The following is a 21,035-nucleotide window of genomic DNA, read 5'->3' as shown; positions in this document are numbered from 1 at the left end:
GGCCTCTTTAAGGCCCTAAGTTTTCATAACTGTGACCTTAATTGCCTAACGTCTGTAAGCTGTTAGTGTCTTATTGACTGTTCCACAAGTGCATTTTCATGAATTGTTTATGGTTCATTGAACAAGCATGGGAAACAGTGTTTAAAGCCTTTATGATGAAGATCTGTGAAGTTATTTGGATTTTTGTGAATTATCTTTGAAAGACAGTGTCCTGATAAAGGGACATTTTTCTGCTGCATTTATACGCAACTCGGAATTGGATAAGGACGTGTGCAGTTGTGTCCCCGATGTGTTAATCTTCACTTGTAGCCTGTTAGAAATGCTGATCATGTGATGGAGAGCTGTGTGAGTGAGAGGTGCTTTGGAGCAGGCAGCACTCAGGGAGAAGGGCTGCAAAAGGCAAGGATTTTTTTAGGTTGCATTATGGCCACACAAAGGGGATGCTGCTTCCTGACAACATTTTGTGACCGCGACAGCCCTAATTGAAAGTGGCTAATATTGTGTGTCAACTTTGCCACAGTAAAGGGAAACATTGATAGTGTTAACAGAGAAAACTGCAGAACAGTGGTCACCAACCTCTTCTGGATCACTTTGAATCAAAATGCAAGCCGAGAACTACCGATCAGATATTTTTTTTACATGACTTAAAAAACGTAAGCTTATGCAACATTAACCAATTAAAAACTGTACTGTAGCAATGAGGTTTGTGCAGTAAGCTATAGGCCCAATACTTGACCACCCCATATATTGCTTGAATTGCCCTGCTGATGTTCAGGCATTTAAAAAATATATATATTTCAACATTTGAGGTAGGCTATACTGTATGATCACACCGGTAATAGATCCCGTTGTATTACTTGTGAAGAACAGCTGAGTGAACATACATTTAAATAATTAGCTTTTTATTTCTATTTTACTGGGCTGATGGTGCCTGCATATGATGGTCAGTCACAGTGGAGGGAGAGAGCAGCAGACTTGAGGGTCCACCTCTCAACATCCCTCCGCTCTCCCTTTCCTCCACTGACACTGACCAAAAATAGACACCGTCTTCCAGCTGATGGCGAAACTTGAGTCGCAACACATTATTTCTGCATCATGCACAAATTCATGTTGTTACTCCTATGACCAGAGAAATATAAATATTTATTGATATTCATAACAATGCAAGCCTATAGATACACTTTCTTACTCATTAACTACTGCTGCACTGCTTGTTGTAGCGCTGAGTGGAAATGGGAAGAATGTCCATTTTATGGCTTATAAAAGTAAGAACTTAACATGAACCCACTCATAAAAACAGCATCTCTTTGCTGTATTCGTTGAGTCTCTCTAGTCATAGTTTTAAATGTTTTGAATTCTCACAGTATCAACTTTGCTGTTGCTTTCTTTTATGCCTGCTACATTACTGTAGACACGGTCATCTGAGCCATCTGATTGGCCAGTGGTAGGCCTATAGTGCACTTAATTTGCTTTCTGGTCTTGCCGGGAAGGCAGAGTTTGTGCCTTCTGACACATGAAATGGTTAAAAATGGCCACAGTTCGCCTACCCGGCGCGCAGGGCAGATGAATCGGGTGCATCTAACAGCCCTAGACAAAAAAAAAAAATAATTGGAACACAAGGCTTGTTTTTCTACAGAAAATGTTTGACAATTGACCGGTTGGTGACCACTGCTTTAGAAAGTTGAGTGAAGTTCAATGTTGTGCTGATATTTCTGCGTGGCAGTCCCAGGGAGCTGGGAACATTGGCCAGGAGACATGCAAATTACTGCCTTGCTCAATGGCACATTGACAGATGTTTCACCTAGTTGGCTCAGGGATTCAAACCAGTGACCTTTTGGTTACTGGCCAAACACTCTTAACAGCTAGGCTACCTGGTTCTGAAGCATGGTAGCCTACATGCACACACAGCATAGGGCAGGGTTCCCCAACTGGTGGGGGGAAATTAAAAAGGGTCAAAACGCCAACAAATCAGCTTCAAGTGATTTTAATTTGGAAAATCTGTTCCAAAGTATTCCCACGCATAATAGAGAGATATGTGATTGTATACAAATGTAAGCAAGACTTGAAATGACTAGGTTTTAGTCAAATATGATATTTCTTTAGTCATTTTTAGCAGATGCTCTTATCCAGAGACCAACTTACAGTAGTGAAGGCATACATTTTCATACTTTATTCCCATACTGGTCCACCGTGGGAATCGAACCCACAACCATGGCGTTGCAACGCCAGGCTCTTCCAACTGAGGCACACTGGACCATAATTGAGCTTCTTGTGGGTCAATTTGCAGTCTACAAATTCTTAGTATTATGTTCCAGGCCTCCTGACCATCCGCTCAAGAACAAATCGTCCCCTGGCTGAATCTAGTTGATGATCCCTGGACTAGGGGAACTCCAGGGTAAATGAGAAGACTCCTACCATAACAACTGTGTTGAACCCTGACCTGGCCCTATCTCGTCATGTCCACAGTGGAATCCTCATGGGACGTGTTGTTTAAAGGACACTCCTCTTGTTGATTTGGTGATTCAGGATGTAGACTGCTCTCCAAACACAGCTTGGCTGTGTCCGTACCTCCTGTTGTTGACGTGACTGAGTAATGTGTGTGACACACACGTAACCTGTGGACCAGCTGGATAGCTACAACTGGGTCCCAAATGGCACCCCATTTCCTACATAGGGAATATGACCATAGCCTAAGTAGTGCACTATATAGGGAATAAGGTGCCATTTGTGGCCTAGACAACCGTTACAGTCGCTGTCAAACAAGCCCTCAGCATCTCACATTCTCTTTCTCCACCCGCTTTCTCTCTCTCCATCCGCTTTTTCTCTCCCCATCCGCTTTTTCTCTCTCCATCCGCTTTTTCTCTCTCCATCCGCTCTTTCTCTCTCCATCCGCTCTTTCTCTCTCCATCCGCTCTTTCTCTCTCCATCCGCTCTTTCTCTCTCCATCCGCTTTTTCTCTCTCCATCCGCTTTTTCTCTCTCCATCCGCTTTTTCTCTCTCCATCCGCTTTTTCTCTCTCCATCCCCTCTTTCTCTCTCTCCCCATCCGCTCTCTCTCTCTCCCCATCAGCTCTCTCTCTCTCTCCCCATCCGCTCTCTCTCTCTCCCCATCCGCTCTCTCTCTCTCCATCCGCTCTCTCTCTCTCTCCATCCGCTCTCTCTCCATCCTCTCTCTCTCTCTCTCTCTCTCTCTCTCTCCATCCGCTCTCCCTCTCTCTCCATCCGCTCTCTCTCTCTCTCCATCCGCTCTCTCTCTCTCCATCCTCTCTCTCTCTCTCTCTCTCTCCATCCTCTCTCTCTCTCTCTCCATCCTCTCTCTCTCCATTCTCTCTCTCTCTCTCTCCATTCTCTCTCTCTCTCTCTCTCTCCATCCGCTCTCTCTCTCTCTCCATCCGCTCTCTCTCTCTCTCTCTCTCCATCCGCTCTCTCTCTCTCTCTCTCTCTCTCTCTCTCTCTCTCTCTCTCTCTCTCTCTCTCTCTCTCTCTCTTTCTCTCTCTCTCCATGAGGCTCCCTGGACCCAGCTCAAGCTTAGCTCCGATGATAAAATATGCTCAATGAGGAAAACTTTTTTTTGTCTTATATAACCAAGCGTTCTGGTGGATATCTTTGATAAACGTTCTGTACATCTTGTCAGAGCTCTCCTCTCCCTCTAATCTTTCAATTAAATTGAGTCATTCTCTATTGTGGTGTGATGTTGAAGCATGTGGTGGTTCTGGAACATAACCAATTCAGAGAGAGACGGCGGCGGGGGGGGGGGAGAGAGAGAGAGACAGGGGGAGAGAGAGACGGGGGAGAGATGGGGGGAGAGAGAGAGAGACGGCTCACCACACCACCGTCTCCTCTTGCACCTCACACTCTTGATCTCATTTCAATTGAACACATACACATTCCTTAGTGTAGCCCTTTTCGTTGATCTAATAGGAAAAGCCTGGATGCCTGACACTATCCACCTCTCATCATTCTGAGACACCCCTTCAACTTATGTTCCTGTATGAATCCTCATCGTCTCTTCATTCTCTCACTATAGCTTGAATAACATAGAACTTGGTGAAGACCTTTTATCCCCCGGTTGTGGAGAGTAAGTTCCCTCTGATAGCCAGCCAGCTTCAGATTCATTGCCTTAGTGTTTAGTGCTGACTTTACCCACCTGGCTGACCGTGTTATGACTGGGACAGTGTCAGACTGTAAACAACGAGGGTCCCCCGAGTGGCGCAGCAGTCTAAGGCACTGCATCGCAGTGCTTGAGGCTTCACTACAGATCTGGGTTTGATACCAGGTTGTGTCGCAGCCGACCGGGAGACCCATGAGGCGGCGCACAATTGTCCGGGTTAGGAGAGGGTTTAGCCGGCCAGGAAGTCCTTGTCTCATTGAGCTCTAGCGAGTCCTTTTGGAGGGCCGGGCGCCTGCACGCTGACATGGTCGGCAGGTGTCGGCAGGTGTTTCCTCCGAAACATTGGTGCGGCTGTCTTCCGGGTTAATCGAGCAGTGTGTCAAGGAGCAGTGCTGCTTGGCAGGGTCGTGTTTCAGAGGACGCATGGCTCTCGGAAGACGCATGGGCCAAAGAGCAGCTATGATGTGTTAGGAAGTTGATATGCCCATATTAGGATATCGACCTTCGTCTCTCCCGAGTCCGTACGGGAGATGACTATAACTACCGATAAAGGGGTAAAAGTACAAAATAAATAAACTGTAAACAAAAGCCAGATAACCCCCCCCTCAGGCCGCGTGACACATTCCGTACTTCGACCCACACAGAGATAACCCAAACTCAGCCTACACACACACAGGACTCACCACCACCACGGCCACATAAAACAGAAATAACACCACTAATCCCATTAATACACTATCTCCTGAACTCGACAGAAAATAAAAGCCCAGTTTTCTCTTCTGAAGGCCTGCTGCGTTTGGTCAAGATTTTAATCTCCAAACCTCCCCCCCTCTAATTTACAAAGTATTTACTTGTGAATTTGAACCAGTCTGTAGCTAGCTGCTTTCAATAAAAGCTAGAGAGAGAAGGAGGAAGTCTTCATCCGGTTAAAAGCCGGAGTCTCTGTGGTTAGGGCTGAGGAGGGTTTGATCTCTGGACGTGTGTAATGCCTACAGCCACGTAGCCACACTCTTTGTCTTGCAGGGCATCTTTTATCCCTGACAAATGCTGATCACATGAGCTCTCCTCTAAGCCCCTGTATTCAGACTATGCGCCGTTCCGCCGCAAACTGTCTGAGTGTGTGGCCCGGCCCTGTGGCCCGGCCCTGTGGCTCGGCCCTGTGGCCCGGCTCTGTGGTGCTCGCTGTTTGTGTGTGTGTGTGTGTGTGTGTCTTTGCATGTGGGGCTATTATCATCTTATCCTATAATCTCCACATGTCTGCATTTCTCAATCAGACCATGAAGGCTTCATTGTAGATCTGTGATGGGGATTGAGCAATTGTTCTATTCCCTTTTTCAGTCTGTCTTTAAGCCAGGTGTTCAGTATTCTCTTTGTCTTTAAGCCCGGTGTTCAGTATTCGGTCTGTCTTTAAAACTTATTTGGGCTAGGGGGCAGTACTTTCACGTCCGGATGAAAAGCATGCCCAAAGTAAACTGCCTGCTACTCAGGCGCAGAAGCTAGGATATGCATATTATTGGTATATTTGGATAGAAAACACTCTGAAGTTTCTAAAACTGTTTGAATAATGTTTGTGAGTGTAACAGAACTGATTTGGCAGGCGAAACCCCGAGCCCAATCCATCCAGGGAAAATATGTTTTGAGGTCAATCTGTTTTCTATTATATTTCTATTGCAAGCCCGTTTTAATAGAAATATGCTTGCAGTTCCTATCGCTTCCACTAGATGTCAACAGTCTTTAGAAATTGGTTGATGTTTTTCCTTTGAGAAATGAAGAAGTAGCCATTTCCTATCTGGGTGGATAGCCAAGTGTACTGTTGTGGTTGGGGCGCGCGACCTGAGGCTCGCTCTACTTTCATTTTATCCGCTATTGAACGCAGTTAATCCCGTCTTAAATTTCATTGATTATTTACATTAAAAAATACCTAAAGTTGGATTAGGAATGTTTGAAATGTTTGGACAAAGTTTACAGATAACTTATTAGATAATGTGTAGTCATGTCGGGCGAGTTGGAACCGGTGTTTTTCTGAATCAAACGCGCCAAATAAATTGACATTTTGGAGATATAACGACGGAATTTATCGAACAAAAGGACCATTTGTGATGTTTATGGGACATTTTGGAGTGCCAACAGAAGAAGCTCTTCAAAGGTAAGGCATGAATTATATCGTTATTTCTGAGTTTTGTGTCGCGCCTGGCGGGTTGAAATATGATTGTCATGTGTTTGTTTGATGGGGTGCTGTCCTCAGATAATAGCATGGTTTGCTTTCGTCGTAAAGCCTTTTTGAAATCTGACAAGGTGGCTGGATTAACAAAAAGTAGAGCTTTAATTTGGTGTATTGCACTTGTGATTGTATGAAAGTTAAATATTTCTAATCATTTTATTTGAATTTGACGATCTGCCATTTCACCGGATGTTGTCAAATCGATCCCGTTAACGGGATTTGATCCCTAAGAAGTTTTAAGCCCGGTGTTCAGTATTCGCTCTGTCTTTATGCCCAGTGTTCGGTATTCGCTCTGTCTTTAAGCCCGGAGTTCGGATTTGCTCTGTCTTTAAGCCCGGAGTTCGGTATTCGCTCTGTCTTTAAGCCCGGTGTTCGGGATTCAAATCAAATGTATTTATATAGCCCTTCTTACATCAGCTGATATATCAAAGTGCTGTACAGAAACCCAGCCTAAAACCCCAAACAGCAAGCAATGCAGGTGTAGAACCACGGTGGCTAGGAAAAACTCCCTAGAAAGGCCAAAACCTAGGAAGAATCTAGAGAGGAACCAGGCTACGAGGGGTGGTCAGTCCTCTTCTGGCTGTGCCGGGTGGAGATTATAACAGAACATGGCCAAGATGTTCAAATGTTCATAAATGACCAGCATGGTCAAATAATAATAATAACAGTAGTTGTCGAGGGTGCAACAAGTCAGCACCTCAGGAATAAATGTCAGTTGGCTTATCATAGCCGATCATTGAGAGTATTTCTACCGCTCCTGCTGTCTCTAGAGAGTTGAAAACAGCAGGTCTGGGACAGGTAGCACGTCCGGTGAACAGGTCAGGGTTCCATAGCCGCAGGCAGTGGAGTTGAAACTGGAGCAGCAGCACGGCCAGGTGGACTGGGGACAGCAAGTAGTCATCATGCCAGGTAGTCCTGAGGCATGGTCCTAGGGCTCAGGTCCTCCGAGAGAGAGAAAGAAATAAAGAGAGAAAGAGAGAATTAGAGAGAGCATACTTAAATTCACACAGGATAAGACAGGAGAAATACTCCAGATATAACAGACTGACTCTAGCCCCCCGACACACAAACTACTGCAGCATAAATACTGGAGGCTGAGACAGGAGGGGTCAGGAGACACTGTGGCCCCATCCGATGATACCCCCGGACAGGGCCAAACAGGGAGGATATAACCCCACCCACTTTGCCAAAGCACAGCCCCCACACCACTAGAGGGATATCTTCAGCCACCAACTTACCATCCTGAGACAAGGCCGAGTATAGCCAACAAAGATCTCTGCCACGGCACAACCCAAGAGGGGGGGGGGGGGGGGCGCCAACCCAGACAGGAAGACCACGTCAGCGACTAAACCCACTCAAGTTTTCGCTCTGTCTTTAAGCCCGGTGATCGGTATTCGCTCTGTCGTTAAGCCCGGTGTTCAGTATTCTCTCTGTCGTTAAGCCCCGTGTTCAGTATTGCTATTGCTTGCTGAATTTGTTGTTGGTGAAATACAAATGTGGGGAAAGTTGTATTAAGATTGTGTCTTTCTCTGCCTCCCTCCCGCTCCCCCCCTCCCTCTTTCTGTACTTCCCTCACTTTGTCCTTCCCTCTCCCTCTATCCTTTCTCTCTGTCTCCCTCAGTCCTCTCCATGCGGTGGGCTTTACCTTAGCCTGTGGGGTCCCTGGTATCATCGTGGTGACCCTGGCTGTGAACACTCTAAAGGGCCCTTGGGGGCCCTCAACATCTTCCTCTACACCTGCTGTTACACCCCCCTGAAGAGGCTCAGCATCACCAATACCTGGGTGGGAGCCGTGGTGGGGGCCCTTCCCCCTGTCATGGACAGGACGGCCACTCTGGACACAGGTACTGAACTGTAGGACACACACAATGTACACACACACACACACACACACACACACACACTGATCGCCTCTGTCTGCTGGATCCTATGGTCCTCTCCAACACACACAGTCATGATACTAGATGATACTAGATCCTATGGTCCTCTCTCTCTCAAACTCACACACACACCCACACACACACCCCCCCACACACACACACACACACACACACACACACACACACACACACACACACACACACACACACACACACACAGTACTGATACCTCATCTTGTGTTTCACGATGAAGCAGTGGGTTTATGACGAGCTGTTCAAACTGAATATGTTGGTAAACGGGGGCTTGAGGAGAGAAAAGAAGGATACACCCACACTTGTTGATCCAACTTTGGGCCAAAGAGCAGCTATGGTGTTTTAGAAAGTTAATGTCTGTGTACTACATCCTACTGTACACATGTTAAACTCTGATGAACTGGTTCAAATCTGACTCTTCAGAGCGACTCAGACGTGGATTATTGTTTTCCAAACTAGATATCCAGCTAGTGGGAAAGATGGTGTTCATCGCCACCTTAAATAACATTTTTTTTTGTAATGTAACCTTTTGTTAATTATTATAGGGCTGTGAAACCCATAGCCTAATGGCTTCAGACTGAGCATTTCTCACCATTTATTTACCTAGAGCAATTTCCATTTTATAAAAGGTGTAGTGTACATTTATTTACAGTAGTGTTGATTAATTATTGCTTCTTCAGTGGAAATACTGTCACGACTCCGACCGAGGGTGACTCCCCTTCCCGTTCGGGCGGGGCTCGGCGGTCGTCGTCACCGGCCTACTAGCTGCCACTGACTCTTTTTCCTCCCCCTCCTTATGTGTTTATTTGGTACACCTGTGTTGAGGTGATTTATAATTAGTGGGGCTTTATTAGTCAGCCAGCCCCTACGGTTCTTTGTGCGGGATTGTTCAGCTGTATGTTGGATTCGGGAGTAGATGAACGTTGGTTGGTTTCGTTCATAAATTGTATTTTGGACTGGGGTTTTTGTCCTCCGTGTTGGGGACATTTTGTTTGTTGCACCCAGTGTTTATTCGTGTGGACGTGGTTTGCCAGTTGTGCATTAAAAGCACCAAAATTGAACTGTCTGTTGTTCCTGCGCTTGACTTCACACCCCCGACACCCAGAGCGTTACAGAATCCCGCACCGCAGAAATGGAGTCAGCAGGAGCAGCAGCCAACCCTCTCCCCTTGATGGAGGAACGGGTTCTCCACCACACCACCGTCCTCCATCGGATCGGATCAGCCATGGACCAAATGATGGAGAGAATGGACCGATGGGAGAGGAGTGGGTTCCTCTCTCCACCTTCGGTTTCCCCTCCTCAGGACTCTCCATCCCCCGGCTCCAGCGCGCTCCGTCTTACGCTCCCGAGGGATTATGATGGAGCGGCGGCGGGGTGTCAGGGGTTCTTACTCCAACTGGAACTATACCTGGCCACCGTTAGCCCCACTCCCTCGGGAGCGGAGAGGGTGAGTGTCCTCGTCTCCTGCCTAACGGGTCGTGCTCTGGAGTGGGCAAACGCAGTCTGGAATGGCCCAGACTCAGCGAAGGAGCACTACCCAGAGTTTACCCGCCGTTTTCGTGCCGTGTTTGACCACCCCCCAGAGGGCCGAGCGGCGGGTGAAAGACTATTCCACCTCAGGCAGGAGAAGAGGAGCGCACAGGATTACGCGCTGGAGTTCCGGACCTTGGCCGCGGGATCAGGGTGGAACGACAGGGCCCTTATTGACCACTATCGGTGTAGTCTCCGGGAGGACGTCCGCAGGGAGCTAGCGTGTCGGGACACCGCTCTTTCCCTTGATGAGCTAATTGACATGTCTATCCGACTGGACAATCTGCTGGCTACCCGCGGGCGTTCGGAGAGGGTCCTGTGCGTTCCACCACCCAGCACCCCGGCTCCCATCCCGATGGAGTTGGGAGGGACCGCGCCTAGGGGTATCGGAGGAGGAGGCCCCCCCCTGCACCAGCTGTGGTCGGAGAGGACACACGGCCGATCGGGTCCCGTCTGGGAGTCGAGATGGCAGGCGGAACACTTCTCGATCACCCCAGGTGAGTCAGCACCAGACTCACCCAGAACCCCCTGTTGGTCACATGTTTGTCTTGATTTTTTTCCTTAAATTTTTTCCCTCTTCCCAGCATAGGGCGCTAGTCGATTCAGGTGCAGCTGGGAACTTTATGGATCGCGGACTCGCCCGTAAGTTGGGAATTCCGCTTGTGCCGATAGATTCTCCCTTTCCCGTGCACTCCCTAGATAGCCGGCCATTAGGGTCAGGGGTGGTCAGGGAGGCCACAGTTCCACTGGACATGGTGACGCAGGGGAATCATAGGGAACGGATCAGTCTCTATATTATTGATTCGCCTGCGTTTCCAGTGGTGCTGGGAATTCCCTGGCTGGCCCGGCACAATCCCAGTATTTCGTGGAGACAGGGGGTTCTCCAGGGGTGGTCAGAGGAGTGTTCTGGAAGGTGTCTGGGAGTTTCCATCGGTGCTACGTCGGTGGAGAGTCCAGACCAGGTTTCCCCGGTGTGCATTCCCCCCGAGTATGCCGATTTGGCAATCGCTTTCTGTAAAAAGAAAGCGACGAAATTACCACCCCATCGACCGGGAAGGGATTGTGCGATAGATCTCCAGGTAAACGCTGCGCTTCCCAAGAGTCACGTGTACCCCTTGTCCCAAGAGGAGACGTTGGCTATGGAGACATATGTCACGGAGTCTCTGGGACAGGGGTACATTCGGCCCTCCATCTCACCCGTCTCCTCGAGTTTCTTTTTTGTGAAGAAAAAGGGGGGAGGTTTGCGTCCGTGTATTGATTATAGAGGTCTAAATGCCATCACAGTGGGGTTTAGTTACCCACTACCTCTCATCGCTTCGGCGGTGGAATCATTTCACGGAGCGCAGTTCTTTACAAAACTGGACCTCAGGAGCGCGTACAGTCTGGTGCGTATTCGGAAAGGAGACGAGTGGAAAACCGCATTTAGTACCACATCGGGCCACTATGAGTACTGCGTCATGCCGTATGGGTTAAAGAATGCTCCAGCCGTTTTTCAATCCTTTGTAGACGAGATTCTCAGGGACCTGCACGTGCAGGGGGTGGTTGTGTATATCGATGACATTCTGATCTACTCAGCTACTCACGCCGCGCATGTATCTCTGGTACGCAAGGTGCTTGGCAGACTGCTGGAGCATGACCTATACGTCAAGGCTGAGAAGTGTGTGTTCTCCAAACGAGCCGTCTCCTTCCTGGGGTATCGCATTTCCACCTCGGGGGTGGTGGTGGAGAGTGACCGCATTAAGGCCGTGCGTAATTGGCCGACTCCGACCACGGTAAAGGAGGTGCAGCGGTTTTTGGGTTTTGCCAACTACTACCGGAGATTTATCCGGGGTTTTGGCCAGGTAGCGGCTCCCATTACCTCACTGCTAAAGGGGGGCCCGGTGCGGTTGCGGTGGTCAGCAGCGGCGGACAGAGCTTTCAACAGGTTGAAGGTTCTGTTCACGGATGCGCCCGTGTTGGCGCATCCGGACCCCTCTTTAGCATTCATAGTGGAGGTGGACGCGTCCGAGGCTGGGGTGGGTGCCGTGCTATCACAGCGCTCGGGTACGCCACCAAAACTCCGCCCCTGCGCTTTCTTCTCTAGGAAGCTCAGCCCAGCGGAGCGTAACTATGATGTGGGGGACCGGGAGTTGTTAGCGGTGGTCAGGGCTCTGAAGGTGTGGAGACACTGGCTTGAGGGGGCTAAGCACCCCTTTCTCATCTGGACCGACCACCAGAATCTGGAGTATATTCGGGCAGCTAGGAGACTGAACCCACGTCAGGCAAGGTGGGCCATGTTCTTCACCCGGTTCCGGTTTACCTTATCCTATAGACCAGGCTCCCAAAACGTAAAGGCTGACGCACTGTCCCGCCTTTACGACACGGAGGATAGGTCCACCGAACCCACTCCTATCCTTCCCGCCTCGAGGCTGATAGCGCCAGTGGTATGGGAGGTGGACTCGGACATCGAGCGGGCGCTACGGGCGGAACCCGCGCCTCCTCAGTGTCCGGCGGGGCGGAAGTACGTGCCGCTTGGTGTTCGGGACCAACTGATTCGGTGGGCTCACGTCCTACCCTCCTCGGGACACCCTGGGGTGGCGAGGACAGTGGGGAGCCTTCGGGGGAGGTATTGGTGGCCTACCTTAGCTCGGGACGTTAGGTTTTATGTCTCCTCCTGTTCGGTATGCGCCCAGAGTAAGGCTCCTAGGCACCTTCCTAGAGGGAAGTTGCAACCCCTCCCCGTTCCACAACGGCCATGGTCTCATCTGTCCGTAGATTTCCTGACCGATCTTCCCCTATCTCAGGGAAACACTACGGTTCTGGTGATTGTGGATCGGTTTTCTAAGTCCTGCCGTCTCCTCCCGTTGCCCGGTATCCCTACAGCCCTACAGACTGCGGAGGCCTTATTCACCCACGTCTTCCGGCACTACGGGGTGCCGGAGGACATCGTTTCTGATCGGGGCCCCCAGTTCACGTCCCGAGTATGGAGGGCGTTCATGGAGCGTCTGGGGGTCTCGGTCAGCCTGACTTCCGGGTATCACCCCGAGAGTAATGGGCAGGTGGAGAGAGTGAACCAGGAGGTGGGTAGGTTTCTGCGGTCGTATTGCCAGGACCGGCCAGGGGAGTGGGCGAGATACATTCCTTGGGCCGAGATGGCCCAGAACTCACTACGCCACTCCTCTACTAACGTATCCCCCTTTCAGTGCGTGTTGGGGTACCAGCCGGTCCTGGCACCATGGCATTCGAGCCAGACCGAGGCTCCTGCGGTGGAGGAATGGGTACAGCGCTCTAAGGAGACCTGGAGGGCCGTCCAGGAGTCCCTTCAACAAGCTGGGAGAAGGCAGAAGAGGAGCGCTGACCGCCACCGCAGTGAGGCCCCCGTGTTTGTACCGGGGGACAGGGTCTGGCTCTCGACCCGAAACCTGCCCCTCCGCTTGCCCTGCCGGAAGCTGGGTCCGCAGTGTGTAGGGCCCTTCAAAGTCCTGAGGAGAATAAACGAGGTGTGTTATCGATTACAACTCCCTTCCTATTATCGTATTAACCCTTCGTTTCATGTGTCTCTCCTCAGGCCGGTGGTAGCTGGTCCCCTGCAGGACGGTGAGGTGCCGGAGGTCCCTCCTCCCCCTCTGGACATCGAGGGGTCCCCGGCTTATACGATACGGGCCATCCTGGACTCGAGACGCCGGGTGAGGGGCCTGCAGTACCTCGTGGACTGGGAGGGGTACGGTCCGGAGGAGAGGTGCTGGGTACCGGTGGGGGACATTTTGGATCCGTCAATGTTGAGGGATTTCCATCGCCTCCATCCGGATCGCCCTGCGCCTCGCCCTCCGGGTCGACCTCGAGGCCGGTGTCGGCGCGCTGCGGGAGCCGCGCGTCAGAGGGGGGGTACTGTCACGACTCCGACCGAGGGTGACTCCCCTTCCCGTTCGGGCGGGGCTCGGCGGTCGTCGTCACCGGCCTACTAGCTGCCACTGACTCTTTTTCCTCCCCCTCCTTATGTGTTTATTTGGTACACCTGTGTTGAGGTGATTTATAATTAGTGGGGCTTTATTAGTCAGCCAGCCCGTACGGTTCTTTGTGCGGGATTGTTCAGCTGTATGTTGGATTCGGGAGTAGATGAACGTTGGTTGGTTTCGTTCATAAATTGTATTTTGGACTGGGGTTTTTGTCCTCCGTGTTGGGGACATTTTGTTTGTTGCACCCAGTGTTTATTCGTGTGGACGTGGTTTGCCAGTTGTGCATTAACCTCTCTGGGGTCGCGGGACGCTTGCGTCCCACTTGGGGAGCACCCCCCACCCACCCCCCACTGATTAGCATCGCTAGCATAGCGTCACAATTAAATAGTAGCATCTAAATATCATTAAATCACAAGTCCAAGACACCAAATGAAAGATACAGATCTTGTGAATAAAGCCATCATTTCTGATTTTTAAAATGTTTTACAGGGAAGACAAAATATGTAAATCTATTAGCTAACCACGTTAGCAAAAGACACCACTTTTCTAACTCCATCAGTTTCTTACTCCATCAGGTGCTATCACAAATTCGACCAAATAAAGTTATAAATAGCCACTAACCAAGAAAAAACTTCATCAGATGCCAGTCTGATAACATATTTATTGTATAGCATAGGTTTTGTTAGAAAAATGTGCATATTTCAGGTATAAATCATAGTTTGCCATTGCAGCCACCATCACAAATCTCACCAAAGCGACTAGAATTACTACAGAGAGCAACGTGTATTACCAATTTACTCATCATAAAACATTTCTTAAAAATACACAGCGCATAGCAATGGAAAGACACAGATCTTGTGAAATCAGACAATATTTCAGATTCTCTAAGTGTTTTACAGCGAAAACACAATAAATCGTTATATTAGCATACCACATGTGCAAACGTTACCCGAGCATTGATTCAAGCCAAAGAGAGCGATAACGTTATCATCGCCAAAATATATTAATTTTTTCACTAACCTTCTCAGAATTCTTCCGATGACACTCCTGTAACATCATATTACAACATACATATAGAGTTTGTTCGAAAATGTGCATATTTAGCCACAAAAAAACGTGGTTATACAATGAGAATAGTAGCCAAACTAGGCCGAAAATGTCGGGCGCCATCTTTGACAGTGATCTAGTCTAATGAATAACTAATCATAAACTTTACTAAAAAATACAGGGTGAACAGTTATCGAAAGACAAATTAGTTCTTAATGCAATCGCTGAATTACATTTCTAAAATTATCCTTACTGTGCAATACAGGGTTCGCCAAAGCGAAGCTACACAAAAAAAATGGCGATATATGCGTTTGACATTTTTCAACAGAATAACGATTTATCATCATAAATAGTTCTTACTATGAGCTGATCTTCCATCAGAATCTTGGGCAATGTATCCTTTCTCCGGTCTAATCGTCTTTTGGTCGAAAGATGTCCTCTTGTCCTGTCGAAATGGCCACTAACGTTCGGCATGTACTGGAAACGTGACCAGCTCTTCAAAGTGCGTCACAAAGAAATGCCTCAAAATCGCACTAAACGGATATAAATTGCTATAAAACGGTTTAAATTAACTACCTTATGATGTTTTTAAGACCTATAACGAGTAAAAACATGACCGGCGATATATAAGTGGCTAAACCAAAGCTTGGAAGGAGGCCAGTCCGACGACCACTCTGCGTCGAGCGCACTGTTGAAAAGGACGGTCTTTCCGCTCCAGGGTCTATTTATAGAGCCCAGATTGCGCAATCCACTCCATTCAAAATCTCCCCGCTTACTGACATCTAGAGGAAGGCGTAGGCAGTGTTTGTAGCATCATAGCATTCACAGGGACTTATGAACTGACCTGGGAGCAGGGGCCAAGATTTCTGAAATCTCACTCCCTGGCAGGAAAAGTGCTGTAGAATGAGTTCTGTTTCACTCAGAGACATAATTCCAACTGTTTTAGAAACTAGAGAGTGTTTTCTATCCAATAATAACAATAATATGCATATTGTACGAGCAAGAATTGAGTACTAGGCAGTTTAATTTGGAGACCAATTTTCGCTAAGTCGAAACAGCACCCCCTATATCCCCAAGAAGTTAAAAGCACCAAAATTGAACTGTCTGTTGTTCCTGCGCTTGACTTCACACCCCCCGACACCCAGAGCGTTACAAATACAGAATATGTATAAAAATGCCAAATATACCAAACGCTAAATCAAGCAGAGATTGAACACTATTTATGCATGTTAATCATTACTGAAATGTGCAAACTACAAACATTCAACCAGTTAAAGATAATGAATACATGTTCTGAACACCTCCAAAACACAGGTCATGTGGTTTGGTAAGAAGAATGCCCCTCTCCCTACAGGTGTGATTACTACCTCTGAGTGTTTAGAGCTTGAGGTAGTCACCTCATACAAGTACTTGGGAGTATGGCTAGACGATACACTGTCCTTCTCTCAGCACATATCAAAGCTGCAGGCTAAAGTTAAATCTAGTCTTGGTTTCCTCTATTGTAATCACTCCTCTTTCACCCCAGCTGCCAAACTAACCCTGATTCAGATGACCATCCTACCCATGCTAGATTACGGAGAAATAATTTATAGATCGGCAGGTAAGGGTGCTCTCGAGCGGCTAGATTTTCTTTACCATTCGGCCATCCGAATGTGCTAGAAGGCCAGCATCCCAGAGTCGCCTCTTCACTGTTGACATTGAGACTGGTGTTTTGCTGGTACTATTTAATGTAGCTGCCAGTTGAGGACTGTTTCTCAAACTAGACACTCTAATGTACTTGTCCTCCTGCTCAGTTGTGCACCGGGGCCTCCCACTCCTCTTTCTATTCTGGTTAGAGCCAGTTTGCGCTGTTCTGTGAAGGGAGTAGCACACAGCGTTGTACGAGATCATCAGTTTCTTGGCAATTTCTTGCATGGAATAGTCTTCATTTCTCAGAACAAGAATAGACAGATGAGTTTCAGAAGAAATATCTTTGTTTCTGGCCATTTTCAGCTGTGCTAACATAATTGCAAAAGGATTTTCTAATGATCAATTAGCCTTTTAAAATTATAAACTTTGATTAGCTAACACAACATGCAATTGGAACACAGGAGTGATGATTGCTGATAATGGGCCTCTGTACGCCTATGTAGATATTCCATAGAAAAACAACATTAACAATGTCTACGTTGTATTTCTGGTCAATTTGATATTATTTTAATGGAAGAAATGTGCATTTCTTTCAAAGACAAGGACAAAGACTTGCCTTTTGGTAGGCCGTCATTGTCCATAAGAATTTGTTCTTAACTGACTTGCCTAGATAACAATATTGAGTTAGAATGTTTTTTTTATATATAAATAACTGTGGGACACAAAAAAAGGCAGCGTAGAACCCCATTTCCCGAAATGCGTTGCTCTAATAACTCTAAAATGTTGTTCTGGAAGTTTGCCCCCAACATTTTTTCTCACTGTGAATGGTGCAGTGGTCTAAGGCATTGGATCTCTGTGCAAGAAGTGTCACTACAGTCCCTGGTTCGAATCCAGGCTGTATCACATCCGGCCGTGATTGGGAGTCCCATAGGGTGACACACAATTGGTCCAGCGTCCTCTGGATTTGGCCGGGGTAGGCCGTCATTGTAAATAAGAAGTTGTTCTAAACTGACTTGCCTAGTTAAATAAAGGTTAAATACAAATAAAAATAAACATTTTGGGGGGTATTCTCCTACAAATTAATTAGCACAAAAAGTCACACAGAAATGCACAAAATCTGCTGAAATATTTGTTGTACATATTTGCACGAATTGAGTGAGATTTTGTTGCTACAGGCTACCATTAACAGATGATTTTCTCAGTGTACAAAACATCTTGAACACCTGTTCTTTCCATGACAGGCTGACCTGGGGAATCCAGGTGGAAGCTATGATCCCTTATTGATGTCACTTGTTAAATCCACTTCAATTAGTGTAGATGAAGGGGAGGAGATACGTTAAAGAACGAGTTATAATCTTCCAGACAATTGAGACATGGATTGTGTATATGTGGCATTAAGGGTGAATGTGCAAGACAAAATACTTAAGTGCCTTTGAACAGGGTATGGTAGTAGGTGCCAGGTACACCGGTTTGTGAGTCAAGAACTGCAACCCTGCGGTGTTTTTCATGCTCAAAAGTTTCCGGTGTGTATCAAGAATGGTACACCAACCAAAGGACATCCAGCAACTTGACACAACTGTGGGAAACATTGAAGCCAGCATTGGTCTGCATCCCCGTGGAACGCTTTCGACACCTTGTAGAGTGCATGCCCCAACTACTTGAGGCTGTCCTGAAGGTGTGCTTAATGTTTTGTACACTCGATGTGTATCCCGACTCCCGAATGAGCCCGGCTCCCGAAGGAGGACTGAGTTGATTCTTGACGGTAACATCTGGCCGAGTCTCCCCGCGCGGCCTTACTGTGCCTGGCCAGTCATGTAAACTAGTCTACTCTTGGGGTCGTGGATTTACCTCCGATCCCTCGGTAATGTAGCATACTTTAAAAGTAAATGTGTGCCCTTTTAACAGATCGTGGCCAATTTACTTGATCTTGTACGAAATGTATTTAGAACTTGTGAGATATTCAAGCTCAGATACAAAAACACAATGTAATGCAAAGATTTCAGTGACTCATAAGGATTTGAATTGTATCCGGAACGGTCTTTTTATGGAGGCCTGTAAATTATATAGCATTAACATTACTGATATCTTTGAAATGTGAAGTGTCTTTGTTAAATGTTCAGGCTCAAGTAGGCTAATCTTTTTTGGCAGTCGTTGTTTTATCATTTGGTTTATCAGTTATTCATTTTAATAGTAACAAGTAAAATAACTCCTACAATAGCAGTATTTTTGTCCAGTAACTTCGGTGCTAGGACCCCTAATTCATGTGAAGTTAGATGTCCTTTGAAGTTAAATTAAACAATGTTAGGGTTGTCATTGAGTTACGTCAGCCTTGCAAAGTTGTGTTAAAACATTGCTGTTATTTAGGCATGCTAAGATCTTGTTGATGTTTTGTCCTTTTTGATGGTTTGAAAATATTGTTAACAACGATCATGCTAAAATAGAATCGTTTTTTGTCCTCGGAAAATGGGTTTAGTTTTCATGTACCATGCATCAGTTTGTAGATGTTGAGCAGGCGCTGGCAGAGGTCTGCAGGCTACTAGGCTACAACAGTTGCCTTGACAATTTACGAAAAAAGACTTGATTTATTTACCAAACGTTTGTCTAATTTATTTAAGAAGAACATGTTCACCAGTTCATGAGGTAGCCGTATGAGTTCAAATGCAGTAAGAAATAATAAACACAAATGTACCTTTATGAATGAGCAATCATATGTTGCTCCAAAAACATAAAACATATTTCATACACATTATAACATTCATATTCATGTGAGAGTGAAAACGTTCTCAACAGGTATACAAATGCGTTTATTTAATCATGAATAGCCACCTTATCAGAGCGAGCATAACGTTTGGAGACTTGTTGGTGAACTGGATTGAAAGTTCCAGCACACACAGTTTTCATTTAAAGTCGACATTTCTCTGAGTATTTACTTTGAATTTAGGCCAACATGGGGTATTTGCCGTTGGTATAAAACAAGTAGTTTAACATTAACAAATAACAAATGGATAGGCCAAAGTCCTCAACGAATGAAGAAAATGTTTTTCTTACAACACTTATATAACTCAAAATGAATTACTGTGTCGTTTTCGATCATAATAATAAATCATATAAAAAAATCTTGTCGTTGTTGTCATGCAACTGCTGATAATTAATGTATTGTTATCAATAATAAAGGTATGAACCATTATTATTCATTTTTATTTAATGGCTACTTACGTTCAGTGTAAAAAATAAATAATAATAATCAAATGGCTAAGGCTGCTTACTCTCCTTTGATAACCACCGCTACTTTCTTCATCTAAAATGACTTGCAAGCACAATAATCGAACTGTTTTCCTCCTTGAAAATATGGAAGGAAATATTTAACGTATAATGCAGCCTATTTAACTTATATGCAGCCTATATACTGTGCTTCGCACAGTCGATGGCCTATATGTTTGTCAATACAGAAGATCTGTGCCGGCAACAATTATATCAGTTGATATTGAGTTTGAGAAGACAAGATGGGTCATCGTTATGCATAATAAATCATGTATTGCCGTAGGCCTGTAGGATATATGACATAGAACCAGAGCAGACTACCCTATCCAATCCAATGTGTTCATATACACATTAAATAATGCTCAAAGATAAAAAGGGAATAGCACAGCTGGTGGACTTCACAGCTGCCTCGGCAAAAATAATTTGAACTCTTTAGAATGTCCTTAGTGATTAGAATCCATAATGTCTCTAAATCCAATAAGAGCATTTATAAACTGGGTGGTTCGAGCCCTGAATGTTGATTGTCTGACAGCCGTGGTATACAGACATTATAAGCTGGGTGATTCGAGCCCTGAATGCTGATTTGGCTGAAAGCCATGGTATATCAGACCACATACCGCAGGTATGACAAAACATTTACTTTTATTGTTCTAATTACGTTGGCAACCCGTTTATAATCGCAATAAGGCACCTCAGGCGTTTGTGGTATAGGGCTACGGGCTATATCCATGCACTCTGCGTTGTCGTGGTTAAGAACAGTCCTTAGCCTTGATATATTGGTTATATAACACACCCCCTCGGGCCTTATTGCTTAAATATACCATGGCATTGTTGAATACTTGTTTCTGAATGGCTTGAAGGGCATTCTAGACCGTGCATTATTTCCCTTTATAAACTGGGTGGTTCGAGCTCTGAATGCTGATTGTCTGACAGCCGTGGCATATCAGACCGTATGCCAGGGGTATGACAACACACTTATTTGGTAAACAGTTTATAATAGCAATATGGCACCTCGGGGGTTTGTGATATATGGCCAATATACCAGCCCTTTGCCGTGGTATACAGGACATATACCACATCCCCTCGGGCCTAATTGATTAAATAAGGCACATAATATTTGCATAGTAGAATTTAATGGCTATAGTTATTTTTTACATGTTTTGTTTGAGCTGCTTTTGAAAGCAAAAGTCGAATTGAAAACATTATTGGCATTGTTGAATTTGATGTTCATAATAGCAAGCTAGGACTGATGGTTTGGTTACCACGGCAACTGCTGTAGTTATCTAGTAAACTTGCCAGCTACTTCAGTTAATGTTGAACACATTTCTACCGGCAAATTAACTAATTTCTAGCAGCAAATGTATTCAATTATAGCCCTGGTATAAAAG

The sequence above is a fragment of the Salvelinus namaycush genome, chromosome 4 (genome assembly GCF_016432855.1).
Source record: "Salvelinus namaycush isolate Seneca chromosome 4, SaNama_1.0, whole genome shotgun sequence".
NCBI lineage: Eukaryota > Metazoa > Chordata > Actinopteri > Salmoniformes > Salmonidae > Salvelinus > Salvelinus namaycush.
This window is presented reverse-complemented; position numbering follows the sequence as displayed.